General features: G+C 45.7%; 1 long non-coding RNA gene across 1 annotated transcript; it reads left to right on the plus strand.

The window, feature by feature from the left end:
* The first annotated feature begins 5,456 nt into the window (after window positions 1-5,456).
* On the plus strand, window positions 5,457-11,739 carry LOC121273888. Its single transcript, XR_005942115.1, has 3 exons — window positions 5,457-6,603; window positions 8,235-8,341; window positions 11,423-11,739. It is a non-coding gene; the product is annotated as an uncharacterized LOC121273888 (long non-coding RNA).
* The last annotated feature ends 2,042 nt before the right edge of the window (window positions 11,740-13,781 follow it).

The raw sequence follows: 13,781 nt of genomic DNA on the forward strand, positions 1-13,781 counted from the left end.
TCATCTCACCACTCTGCTCATGGATTACACAGGCTCCTGGTTAAGCAGCACCTCAATTTTAAAATTCACATTCTTGTTTTCAAATCCTTCCACGGTCTCTCCCTCTCTATTTCCAGTCACACAGATGTTCAAAGTCTCATCCCATATATAAAACAAACAAACCTTATTCCTTCCACATTCAAACGCCGATGATATTCAGGTTCTGATGAATCGAGTGACTGTCAGATCTTGATGTGATTCTTGATTTGCATTTTCTGTCTGTCAATCCTCCCCTTCTAATAGCCTGTGAAAGAAATTTACAAGATCTACATCAGAAGAGGAAACATTTCTCTTGGTTTGAGTTTGCTGTGTGTAAATCCTCCCCTTCTAACCCCCTGTAAAAAGAGTTTCCAAAATCCATCCCTGTCAGTCCAGGATTGGAATGCACAAAATTCTCTCCTCCTGCTCTCTGGACCAGGATGGCCGCGCATGCGCCCTGCTGCACATTGCCCCGAGAAAGATGGTGGCCGTCTCCCCGGGTCTGAGACCTGAAGAGTCTCAGTTGCCGGTTTTGTGCAAACGCTGGACCGGGAGTTTCTAATTCGGGTCCGGAGCCCTGCACCGGGTGTTCATGAAACCTTCCAGTCCACACTGGCTCCATTTCTCTCCTGTACTCGGCTGTCACTCACCCTTTTCTGCCTCCTTCCTCCTTCAGCTCCCGCACTCCGCGGCCTTCCGATTCAATGACACCGCGCCTACGCGGGGCGTCGCTCTAGAACCCCGCCCCTCATTCACTCCGATTGGTCGGAGGACCAGCCGCTCCCGCCCGGTCCTCCTGTCCCGCCCCCTCTTCCTATTGGTCCGGAGCTGCCGTCAATCAGCCGGGCATTGTGACGGTTTCAGATGGTGAGAGCGGCCACAGACTCAGCCTGACTTGCTGATTCTTGGCAGCATTTTCTGTTTGGGAATTAGAGCTAGAGATGGATGGTCAGTTCCCCTCTGTCCGGGGGGGATTCACACTCATTTCCCTAGTGCACTGATTATCATGTTTACTTTACATGAGAAAGTCCCCGGTTCAATTCCGGCTGGAAGCTTTGTGTTTACAATTGATTTTTAAAAATTCATTCATGAGATGCTGGGTTTGACCGAGCGACAGTGAAGGAACGGCGGTATTTCCAAGTCAGGATGGTGAGTGACTCGGAGGGGAACTTCCAGGTGGTGGTGTTCCCGTCTGTCTGCTGCCCTTGTCCTTCTAGATGGTAGTGGTCTTTGGTTTGGAAGGTGCTGCCTAAGGAACCTGGGTGAGTTTCTGCAGTGCATTTTGTAGATGGTACACACGCTGCTGGGACTGTGTGTCGGTGGTGGATAGAATGAATGTTTGTGGATGTGGTGCCAATCCAGTGCATTGCTTTGTCCTGGATGGTGTCGAGCTCTTGAGTGTTTTTGGAGCTGCACTGATCCTGGCAAGTAGACAGTGTTCCTTTGCATTCCTGACTTGTGCTTTGTAGATTGTGGACAGGCTTTGGGGAGTCAGGAGGTGAGATATTAGCTGCAGGATTCCTCGCCTCTGACCGGCTCTTGTAGCCAGAGTATGTATGTGGTTGGTCCAGTTCAGTTTCTGGTAAATGGTAACCCCCAGGATGTTGATAATGGGAGAGTAAATGGTAGTAATACCATTGAATGTCAAGGGGATTTAGTTAGCTTCTCTCTTGTTGGAGATAGCCATAGCCTGGCACTTATGTGACGTGAATGTTAGTTGCTACTTGCCAGACCAAGCCAGGGTGTTGTCCATAAGACCATAAGATGTAGGAGCAGAAGAAGGCCATTTGGCCCATAGAGTCTGCTCCACCATTCAATGAGATCATGGCTGATCTGATAATCCTCAGCTCCACTTCCCTGCCTTGTCCCCTTGCTGATTAAAAATCTGTCTATCTGAGCCTGGAATATACCTAACGGCCCAGCCTCTACAGCCCTCTGTGGTAAAGAATTCTGCAGATTCACTACCCTCTGAGAGAAGAAATTCTGCCTCACCTATTTTTAAATGGGTGTCACCTTACTCTTAGATTATGCCCTTTGGTCCTAAGCTCCCTCACAAAGGGAAACAACCTCTCAGCGTCTTCCCTGTCAAGCTCCCAAAGAATCTTATATGTTTCAATAAGGTCGCCTCTCATTCTTCAAACTCCAATGAGTTCAGGCCCAACCTACTCGACCTCTCCTCATAAAATAAATCGCTCAATACGGGGATCAACCTAATGAATCTTCTCTGGACTGCTTCCAATACCTGAATATCTTTCCTTAGATATGGTGATGAAAATTGTTCATAGTATTCTAGGTTTGGTCTAACTGGTGCCTTGTATAGTTTTAGCAAGACTTCCCTATTTTTATACTCCATTCCCTTTTAAATAAAGACCAACATTCCATTTTCCTCCTCTATTACCTGCTGAACTTGTATGTTAGCTTTTTGGGATTCATGCACAAGGTCTCCCAAATCCCCCTGTGCTGCAGCCTTCTGCAGTCTTTCTCCACTTAAATAATATTCAGCTCCTCTATTCTTCTTGCCAAGTAGCATAACCTCACATTTTCCCACATTCTATTTAATCTGCCACGTTTTTCCAGGTCTTGCTGCATTTGGATATAGACTGCTTCAGTATCTGAGGAGTCACAAATGGTGCTGAACATTGTGCAATCATCAGCGAAAATCACGATTTTTACTTGTGATTAAGGAAGGTCATTGATGAAGCAGCTGATGATGGTTGGGCCGAGGACACTATCCTGAGGAACTCCTGCAGCAATGTCCTGAGTTGAGATGATTGACCTCCAACAACCACAACCCAGGACTCAAACCAGTGGAGAGTTTCCCCCCTCATTTCCATTGACTCCAGTTTTGCTAGGGCTCCTTGATACCACACTCGGTCAAATGCTAATTTGATGTCAAGGGCAGTTACTCTGACCTTACCTCCAGAGTTCAACTGTTTTGTCCATGTTTGAACGAAGGCTGTAATGAGGTCAGGAGCTGAGCGATCCTGGCAGAACCCAAATTGAGCACCAGTGACCAGGTTGTTCCTAAGCAAGCTCTGCTTGATTGCACTGATGATGACCCTTTCCATTACTTTACTGATGATCGAGAGTAGAATGATGGGGCAGTAATTGGTCCGGTTGGATTTGTCCTGCTTTCTGTGTCCAGGACATACCCAGGCCATTTTCCACATTGCTGGGGAGATGCCAGTGTTGTAGCTGTACTGGAACAGCTTGGCCATGGGTGCAGTGAGTTCTGAAGCACACGTTTTCAGTACTCTTGAAGATGGGGATATTTGTGGAGCCTCCTCCTCCAGTAAGTTGTTTAATTGTCCAACAACATTCACGACTGGATGTGGTAAAACTGCAGAGCTTAGATATGATCCGTTGGTTGTGGAATCGCTTAGCTCTGTCTGTCACATTGCCGTTTACCCTGTTTGGCCTGCAAGTCGTCCTATGTTGTAGCTTCACCAGGTTGGAATCTCATTTTTGTGTATGTCTGATGCTGCTCCTGGCATGCCCTCCTGCACTCTTAATTGAGCCAGGGTTGATCCTCTGGCTTGATCATAATGGGAGAGTGAGGGGGGTATGCCGGGCCATAAGGTTACAGATTGCGGTTGAGTGCAATTCTGCTGTTGCCAATGGCCCACAGCGCCCCATGGATGCCCAGCCTTGAGTTTCTAGGTCTGTTCGAAACCTATGCTATTTAGCACGATGGTAATGCCACAGCACAAGATGAAGGGCATCCTCAATGTGAAGACGGGACTTTGTGTCTACAATGACTGCGTAGGAGGTCACTCCTACTGATGCTGTCATGGACAAATGCATCTGCAGCAGACTACATCATGAAGATGAGGTCAAGTATGTTTTTCCCTCTTGTTGGCTCTCTCACGACTTGCCAGAGACGCAGTCTAGCATCTTTGTCCTTTAGGAATCGACCATCTTGGTGAGTAGTGGTGCTACTGATCCATTCCCTGTGTCTGAGGAGGAATTAACCATGAGTTTAGTATCATGTCGACCAAGCTGATGGAATGTTTCAGGTCACTGACCTTTTTCATTGTGTCACCTGGAAAGTCTGTTCGGGGACCTGGAATGTGGGAAGGGAAGAGGTGAACGGGCGGGTGCTGCATCTGCTGTGCTTGTAAGGAAATGGTTGACAGTGATGTTCATAAGAAGACAAGAAATAGGAGCTGGGGTAGACCATACGGCCCCTTGAGCCTGCTCCACCATTAAATGATTTTCCAGGTCAACTCCACTTTCCCGCCCCATTCCCATACCCATTGATTCCCTTAGTGTCCAAATATTCTAATGGGAGGATCTCTCAAATTGAGCATGGTGAATAACAGCTCGAACCCACAGTCCTCTCTCCCACTGCCGTACTGATCCTTCCAACATACAGGAATTTGGGGCAATAGTGATGTTGATGCTCCGATTAGCTCTGTTTCCCTCTGTTAAATTGCATCGAGAAGCACTGAGGAAGGTGCAAAACAGATTTACTAAAATGATGCCAGAATTGGACTGTTATATCAATCAACAAAGATTGAACAGTTTGCAAAGGTTTTGTCCAGAGAAGAGATGGAGGGATGACATGAACGAGGACTTTAAGATTGGGAAAGGTTTTGACAGGATAGACACGTGGAAGATGTTTCCACTTGTGAATGGATAAGAATAAATATAAGTTAGTCACCAATAAATCTAATGTGTAAATCATGATCAATTTCATTCACCAGAGATAATGCAGAACGTGCCTGAAATACTCAGCACATCTAGGAGCATCTGTAGATTGAGAAGAGTTAAGTTTTCAGGACTGTTCACTGATGCGGTGCAGTTCTGAAATGTAAATGATGTTTAACTCTTCACTGATGCTATATTTCTCACTGCACAGATACTACCAGATTTGCTGAAAATTCCAGCATTTTTAAACTTTTATTTCAGATTCACAGCACCCACTTTTTGATAACTGTAGATGTTTGAGAATGTGGAACTCATTATCTGAAGGGTTTGAGATCCCCGTGTGAGCTGGAAACTTATGGGTAAAATCACACTGTGAAATGATCGTTCACCAGCTGAGTTGTTAGATTCTTACTGATGACAGAATTTAAATGTTCTGTGTATGGAAAGAAAAATCGCTTGTTCACACGGCCTGTTGACATCCAGTGAGTTCACTTCTAACTAGGGATTGCTTCTGCTGTTAATTACACCTGAGACAGAACTATGGCAAAGGACCAGTGTACTTTATTAAGTCAACTGATATCAAAAAACATTGTTATATCTTGGCCCTGTGGCTCCAATTTTCACCGGATCACAAATAATAATTTCCTATTCAGAAATATGGACTTTTAATGGCAGCCGGGCTACCCAGCATTCAAAGGGGAGCAGAATGTGTCCTATCCTCACGACAGCTGCTCCCTGCACATGCGCATTACAGTGTGTGCTGGGGCATGCGCAGTGCTGGTCTGTGACTTAAGCTGCTCAGAGCGGGTGAGAGATTGTCGAGTGGAGCAAACTAACAGAGTTAGTGGGTGTGTGAGGAGGAATGGAGCCAGCGGAGTCGGCAGGGAGGCTTCATAAAGACACAGTGCAGGCTGCAGACCCCAAATAACAAGGTACCGGTCTTGTGTTTGCAGAGAACAGGCTGGAAAAGTCTGGATTTCTCCCTTCGCCAGGCCCGGGGTAACGGCCGCCATCTTTATAGGGGGCAATGTGCAGCAGGGCGCATGCGCGGCCATCCTGGTCCAGGTAGCAGGAGGAGAGAATATTGTGAATTTCTATCCTGGACTGACAGGGATGGATTTTGGAAACTCCTTTTACAGGGGGTTAGAAGGGGAGAAGTTACACTCAGCAAAATCAAACCAAGAGAAATGTTTGCCCTGACTGACAATGATGGATTTTGGAAACTCCTTTTCCCTGAAGGGGAGGATTTACAGACAGGAAGTCAAGACCAACATCACATTTAGATCTGACAGAGTTACTCGATTCATCAGGACCTGGATCATCTTTTTCTAATGCTCTGTATAAACCATTTCCCAAACATGTCACTTCACTGTCAGCCCAGGATAGAAATTCAGGACCTGGATATTATCGGCCTCTGATTGTAATCATTTAGTTCCAGGTCATTACCACTCTCTGTGTAAAATTTCCACCTCACATCCCCCCGACAGATCTTGACCAAAATCTTTCATCTGTGTCCCGTAATAATTTTACAATCAGTTAATGGGAACAGCTTTTCGGCATCTACCTGATCTAAACCTATCATAAATTTGTATGTGTTTATCAAATCTCCCTCAATCTCTTTTGCTCGAAGGAGAACCAAACCTTGTAGCTCATATCCCCCATCCATCGACCCATTCTGGTAAACCCCCTCTGTACCCTCTCAAGGACCCTCACATCCTTCATAATGTGTGGTGATCACTGGTTTGCACAGACCCAGATGTTCTGTGTCTGTGTGTGTGACATCATCACACATCGACAATTATACGGTGACATCACCCCACTCCCCAGGTATTTCCACAACTGGGAGATTTTGCTCTGACTCCAGTGCTTCTGATATCTTTCCAGCTGCAGGATCCAGCAGGATTTTTAAAATTGAACTTGGAAATTTTTTCACAGGTGAGTATGTTTGACTATTTATCTACAATTTAAAGCTTTTGGTTTTATTCTCTGTTGTCAATGCTCTGTTATCTGTGCCAAAGTTCCATGGCTCTGAGGTTGGTGTGAATGTCTTCTCAGTTACATTGTTAAGGCTTCTTAATGTCAATGAGATTGTTCAGGTAAACAGGTGATGGGTATTTGAACACAGTGAAGTAGGGGATAGCTGGGACACAGTGTGGTGAGCAATGTTGACAGTGCACAAAGTCAATGAACTATCTAAGCAAGAAAAGGCTCTGTGTCTTAGTTTTGACTTCACCAATTGGTGTGGATCCTGTTAACGGCTGGTGTGGCTTCTTTCCTGTGGATCTGAATCCATGTCCATTATTATGATTCTTGGCCAGACACATATGCGATCCGGTGAGGGATCAATAACATTTTGTTTCAAGTAGATGAAGGTTGAGATTTAAGACACCTGCTTTTGGAATAAGGCCATAAGTTTCCACGGGTTTTGAACAACAGTAAAACAATATTTACTGTACAAGTTCAGAAAGATAAAACAATTTACAATATGTACCTGATCCTCGAATATTCAGGGTAAATATGAGGTACATGTGAATTAACAGATGAACTGTGATGAGACACACCACACGACAGAGTAAATGACAAATGCAACCAAAAGAGATTCCATGGATTTCTCAACAATCCACCCAGACATTAGTCCCACTGTGAGTCAACCAATCTCACTGAAACTTAGTCTTTCTCAAGAGGGTTTCCAATCTCCAGCTTCGAAGCTCTCACCTGGAATTCTCTCCAAAAGTCACTCCCACTCAGACGGCTTTAACAATGGCCCACCTCACAGAGTTTCAGTCTCGCTTTCTGAGATTCCTTCTCCCTGGATTCCCAAGTACAATCAAACACTAGGTTGCACTAGCCAAGATTTATGGCCGTGCCAAGCAGAACACCATTGCTCTAAAGGGGTACCTTTGCTTCGACAGCCCTCTTTAGTTAAAGTCTGCTCCCTGCAGCCTTTTCTCTAAATTTTTAACTCAACTTAACTGGGACCTCTACCTGCTCCTGTGGCACCTGTTGCCTGGCAACTCCTGGAAATAACTGCCTCAAGAAGAGCTGTTCACTGACCCTAGAACTGATCTGGTGACCTATCAAAACACTCCCAGATGATCCCACCCTTGTTACTAGACAGGAACCAATGTAACAAACATTGGAACATCCTGTACCTTTAAATGTTACAATCCCCACAGGTTGCTAATTTAGCACCCAGGGACCCAGGAAGAATTGAAGTTATAACACAATCCATTGCTCTGATTCAGCTCTGTCCTCTCTGCTATTGTCCAATTCCTCTGCCTCTAATACTGGGTGTATTTTAGTTATGTTTAGTATTTAATTGTGACTTTTGCTGCCTGTGTCTCAATGAGGTTTCCACTGCTGCCCATCCCCTGACCATGTGCTGCTGGCTCACCAGCTTTATCTTCCCCCAGTATCTCTCATAGTCAGGAATTGTTTTTCCTGTGCTATAGTCCATTTCCCTTCCACTTCTGAGCTTATATTGAGCATCAAATTCTGCACCATTTTTAGTCCCTTTAATTCGTTCTGCACACCCTGAAATGTTTACTCTGTTTCCCTCTCCACAGATAGGAGCTTATATTGTAAATCCCCAGTTGCCTGTGGAGAAGATGATGTTTGACCTTCTTGAACCGCTGCAGTCCGTGTGGTGAAGGTGCTCCCACAATGCTGTTAGGTAAGGAGTTACAGGTTATTCACCCTGCGATGATGAAGGAGTGGTGATCGATATCCAAATCAACAACAATCGTTTTTGTTTCATCACACTTTTAATGTGATATAATGTTCCAAAACATTTCACAAAGTAACATTTGACACTGAGCCACATGAGGAGATATTAGGGCCGGTGACCAAAAGTTTGGTCAAAGAGGTCACTCTTAAAGGGAATCTTCTTAATTCTTCCAAGGGATGTGGGCTTCGCTGACTGGGCCAGCATTTATTGCCCATCCCTAATTGCCCTTGAGAAGGTGGTGGTGAGCTGCCTTCTTGAACCACTGGAGTTCACGTGGTGTAGGTACATCCACAGTGCTGTCAGGGAGGGAGTCCCAGGATTTTGACCCAGTGACAGTGAAGGAACAGCGATATATTTCCAAGTCAGGATGGCGAGTGGCTTGGAGGGGAGCTCCCAAGTGATGGTGTTCCCATGAGTCTGCTGCCCTTGTCCTTCTAGATGGTAGTGATCGTAGGTTTGTAAGATACTCTCTAAGGACCCTTGGTGAATTCCTACAATGCATCTTGTAGATGGTACACACTGCTGTTACAGTGCATCGGCGGTGGAGGGACTAAATGTTTGTGGATGTGGTGCCAATCAAGCTGGCTGCTTTGTCCTGGACAGTGTCAAGCTTCTTGAGTGCTGTTGGAGCTTCACTCATCCAGGCAAGTGGAGAGTATTCCATCACACTCCTGACTTGTAGATGGTGGAAAGGTTTTGGCGAGTCAGGAGGTGAGTTACTCACCACAGGATTCCTAGCCTCTGACCTGGTCTTGTAAACACAGTATTTATATGGCTGGTCCAGTTCAGTTTCTGGTCAATGGTAACGCCCAGGATGTTGATATTAGGAGATTCAGCAATGGTAATGCCATTGAATGTCAAGGGATGATAGTTAGATTCTATCTTGTTGGAGATGGTCATAGCCTGGCACATGTGTGGCGTGAATGTTACTTGCCACTTGTCAGCCCAGGCATGGATATTGTGCAGATCTTGCTGCATTTGAGGATGGAGTTATTCAGGATCTGAGGAGTCGTGAATGGTGCTGAAAATTGTGCAATGATCAGAAAATGCCCCCACTTCTGACCTTATGACGGAAGGAAGGTCATTGATGAAGCAGCTGAAGATGGTTGGGCTGAGGACACTACCCTGAGGAACTCCTGCAGTGATGTCCTGGAACTGAGATGACTGACCTCCAACAACCACAACCATCTTCCTTTGTCCTAGGTTTGACTCCAACCAGCAGAGAAGTTTCCCCCTGATTCCTACCAACTCCAGTTTTGCTCGGGCCCCCTGATGCTACACTCAGTCATATGCAGCATTGATGTCAAGGGCAGTCACTCTCACCTCACCTGGGGAGTTCAACTCTTTTGTGCATGCTTGAACCAAGGCTGCAATGGAGTCAGGAGTTGAGTGACCCTGGCGGAACCTAAACTGGGCGTCAGTGAGCAGGTTATTGCTAAGCAAGTGCCGCTTGATAGCACTGTTGATGACCCCTTCCATTACTTTACTGATAATGGAGAGTAGGCTGATGCGGCTGTAATTGGCCGGGTTGGATTTGTCCTGCTTTTTGTGTACAGGACAGACCTGTGCAATTTTCCACTTGCCGGGTAGATGCCAGTGTTGTAGCTGTACTGGGACAGCTTGGCTAGGGGTACTGAAGGTTCTGGAGCACAAGCCTTCAGTACTATTGGCTGAATATTGTCAGGGCCCACAGCCTTTGCAGTGTCCAGTGTCTTCAGCCATTTCTTGATATCACGTGGAGTGAATGGAATTAGCTGAGGACTGGCATCTGTGATTCTGGGGACTTCCAAAGGTAGAGAGGTTTAGGGAGGAAATTCGAGAGCTCGGGGCCTTGGAAACTGACAAATGGCTGCCAGTGGTGGAGTGATTAAAATCAGGAATGCTCAGGAGGCTGGAATCAGAGCAGTACAGATATCTCGGAGGGTTGTGATACTGATGGAGATTTTTGAGTTCGGGAGCAGCCATGGAAAAATGTGAAAGTAAGGATAAGAAATTGAACATTTTGGTCTTTCTTAACCTGGAAACTTTGTAGGTCAGTGAGCACAGGGGTGATGGGTGAACAAGACTTGGTGCGAGTAAGCACACGGCAGCAGAGTTTTGGATGACCTCAAGATTACAGGGAGGCTGAATGTGGGAGGCCGGCCGGGAGTGTGTTAGGATAGTTAAGTCTAGAGGTAACAAAGGAATGGATGAGAGTTTCAGCAGCAGATGAGCTGAGACTGGGCTGGAGTCGGGCGATGTTACTGAGGTGGAAATAGATGGTCTTGGTGATGATGTGGATATGTGGTTGGAAGCTCATCTTGGGGTGAAATATTTCACCATGGTTGTGAACAGTCTGGTTCAGCCTCAGACAGTTGCCAGGGAGTCGGTGATCAGGGAGTGGAGTTTGTAGCGGGGACTGAAGACAATGGCTTCAGTCTTCTCAATATTTAAATGGGGGAAATTTCTGTACATCCACTACTGGATGTCAGACAAGTCAGGAGGGTGTGTGACTTGGAGGTGATGATGTTCACACCACCTGCTACCCTGGTCCTTCTGGGTGGTGGAGGTTGAGGGTTTGGGAGGTTCTGTCCATGTTCTGGTTGAGTTGTAGAAATATACATCCCCTCTGCTTCACCAATTCCAAAGAAGTGTCATACAGTCTTGAAACTTTAATTCTGTTTCTCTCTCCACAGATGCTGCCAGATCTGCAGAGATTTTCCAGCACTTTGTTTTTATCCCTCTCCTTCACCCATTGCCTTTCTCTCTCTCTCATTTCACTCTCATCCACTCCCATTTTTCTCTCTCTCTCCTCCCATAGAGGCCAGAGTCTTGTGTAGGCCCAGACGGGGTGGCAGGTTCCCTTCCCTGAAGGACATGAGTGAACCAGTTGGGTTTTTATGACAATCCAGCAGTTTTCATGGTCACTTTTTCCTCGTGCTGGCCCCACAAATTCCCAGATTCATTCAGCTCAATTTCACAACCTGCCTTTGTGTTTTTGTGGGTTCTCTCTCACTCCCTTTTTTCTGTTTTAAATCAATTTCACAGGGCATGAGAAGGGGAGGATTTGCAGTCGGGAAACTGAAACTAAACATCACATCAGGATCTGACAGAATTTCCCAGTCTATCGTGAGCTGAAGATCATCGGATTTCGAACATGGAAGGAAAAAGCACCGTTCACACTGGGGAGAAGGCATGGAAATGTGGGGATTGTAGGAAGGAATTTAACTATCCATCTCAGCTGGAAACTCATCGGCGCACTCACACTGGAGAGAGACCATTCACCTGTGCCATGTGTGGGAAGGGATTCACTCATGCATCCAGCCTGCTAACACACCAGCGAGTTCACACAGGGGAGAGACCATTCACCTGCTCCCAGTGTGGGAAGGGATTCACTCAGGCATCCAACCTGCTGATGCACCAGCGAGTTCACACTGGGGAGCGACCATTCATCTGCTCTGCATGTGGGAAGGGATTCACTCAGGCATCCAACCTGCTGATGCACCAGCGAGTTCACACTGGGGAGAGACTGTCCACCTGCTCCGTGTGTGGAAAGGGATTCACTCGATCATCCAACCTGCTGAGACACCAGCGAGTTCACACTGGGGAGAGACCGTTCACCTGCTCCGAGTGTGGGAAGGGATTCACTACCTCATCCCACGTGCTGAGACACCAGCGAGTTCATGAGTCATGACAGTGATTGGATTTTGCTGTTAATCACATCCAAGACTGAACCATATTCATTGAGATCTGTTTCTGCTGATGTTTATAAACTCCAGATAAAATTCAAATAAAACAGCTTTGTGTTAAACACAAAGTGCTGAGTCTATTAATCCAGTGCTTCCCAAACTTTTCCCCGTGAGACCCCATTTTAATGTCTCAGACTTGGTGTGACCCTAGAGTGAAAATCTGGGGATTACAGGAGATGTTGAGCAGAGAGGAGGCTTCAGACCGACAGTTTGGACAATCATTATTCTGCAGAGAGCACTTCAAGCAGCTAAATACTTGCTCTAAGCTCAATGGAAATGTAATATAATGTAAAGTCTACATTGTAAATTGGACTCATGTATAATTAACTCTTAATAATTCTCTTTATAACTATAATTCTTCACTAAATAAAATCTTGAAATTCCATTTCTGCGTGTACAGGATATTTCATATACATGACTGCCAATTACACACAGATACAGCTTTTATCATAATCACAATAGGGTTTTAGTTATATACAACAGAAGCTATTAGCGTGATATAGTCAGAAAGGTGCTTTCTCCTCTACAAATATTTAATGGCTCATAAAACTTTTAGTAATCCTAAAAATATACTTTTCAAAATGGTGAATGTACATCCCTCAAATTCAGACTGATCCTCCTTTCGTCTGCTGAAATGACAGAAGTGGTAGAAAGCTTTTTTGCATCTATCTTCATCCCCAGGATATGTGTTTGTCTTAGTTTGGTAATGACGAATGAAATGGGGGGGTTGGTGAATAGAAAACAAACACCTACCTTTTCATGGGTGGTTTATGCAGCAATCAAGCCTCAGATAGCAGCCGTTAGACCTCGTCCACCAATAGGAAAAGGTGAGGATTTAAGGGGCCCCCGGAGCTGTCAGGGGACAGTCCAAGCTCCCTGGCAGCCATGGATGCCTCAGAGCTCGTGAGGCCAAAATCTCATCACTGGGGATCACGAGCCACAATTTGGGAAACTCTGTTTTAATATCTTGAAGACAAGTTAGTTTATTTTGAAATGCTCCCCTCTCCCCTTTAACCCCCACCCTCTTCTCCAACAACAAGTGTGAGGAGCTCATTGAGCTTCTTTGTCACTAAGATTGAGACGATCCTATCAGCTTCCTCTGCTGCTTCCCTCCCACTAACCCACTGGAACAAACTGTCTCCAAAGTTCCCCTTGTTCAAGCCTGAACTCACATCTTTCTTTAGTTTCTCTCCCATCTCCCCTCTTGGACTCTCAGTGCTCATCTTGTCCATGAGACACAGCTCCTGCTATCGACCCTATTCCCAATAAACTGCTGATCCCCCAACTTCCCCATGTTTACCGATATTGTTAACAGTTCTCTCTCTTCAGCTATTGCCCCCCTCTCCTTCTAAATCATCATTCCCTTCCTCAATAAACATCCTTGACCCCACCATCCTTGAAAACTACTACACCATTTCCAACCTCTCTTTCCTTTCCAAAATCCTTGAAAATGTTGTCACGTCTCAAATCCATGCCCATCTTTCCAGAACTCTATGTTTGAATCCCTCCAATCAGGTTTCTGCCCTGCCACTGTACTGAAACAGTTCTGATCAAAGCACCAATGACATCCTATGTGACTGGGACAAAGGGAAACTATCCCTTCTCGTCCTCCTCTATCTGTCTGCAACTTTTGACAAGGTTGACCACACCATTCTACT

This window comes from Carcharodon carcharias (assembly GCF_017639515.1).
Source record: "Carcharodon carcharias isolate sCarCar2 chromosome 27 unlocalized genomic scaffold, sCarCar2.pri SUPER_27_unloc_2, whole genome shotgun sequence".
NCBI lineage: Eukaryota > Metazoa > Chordata > Chondrichthyes > Lamniformes > Lamnidae > Carcharodon > Carcharodon carcharias.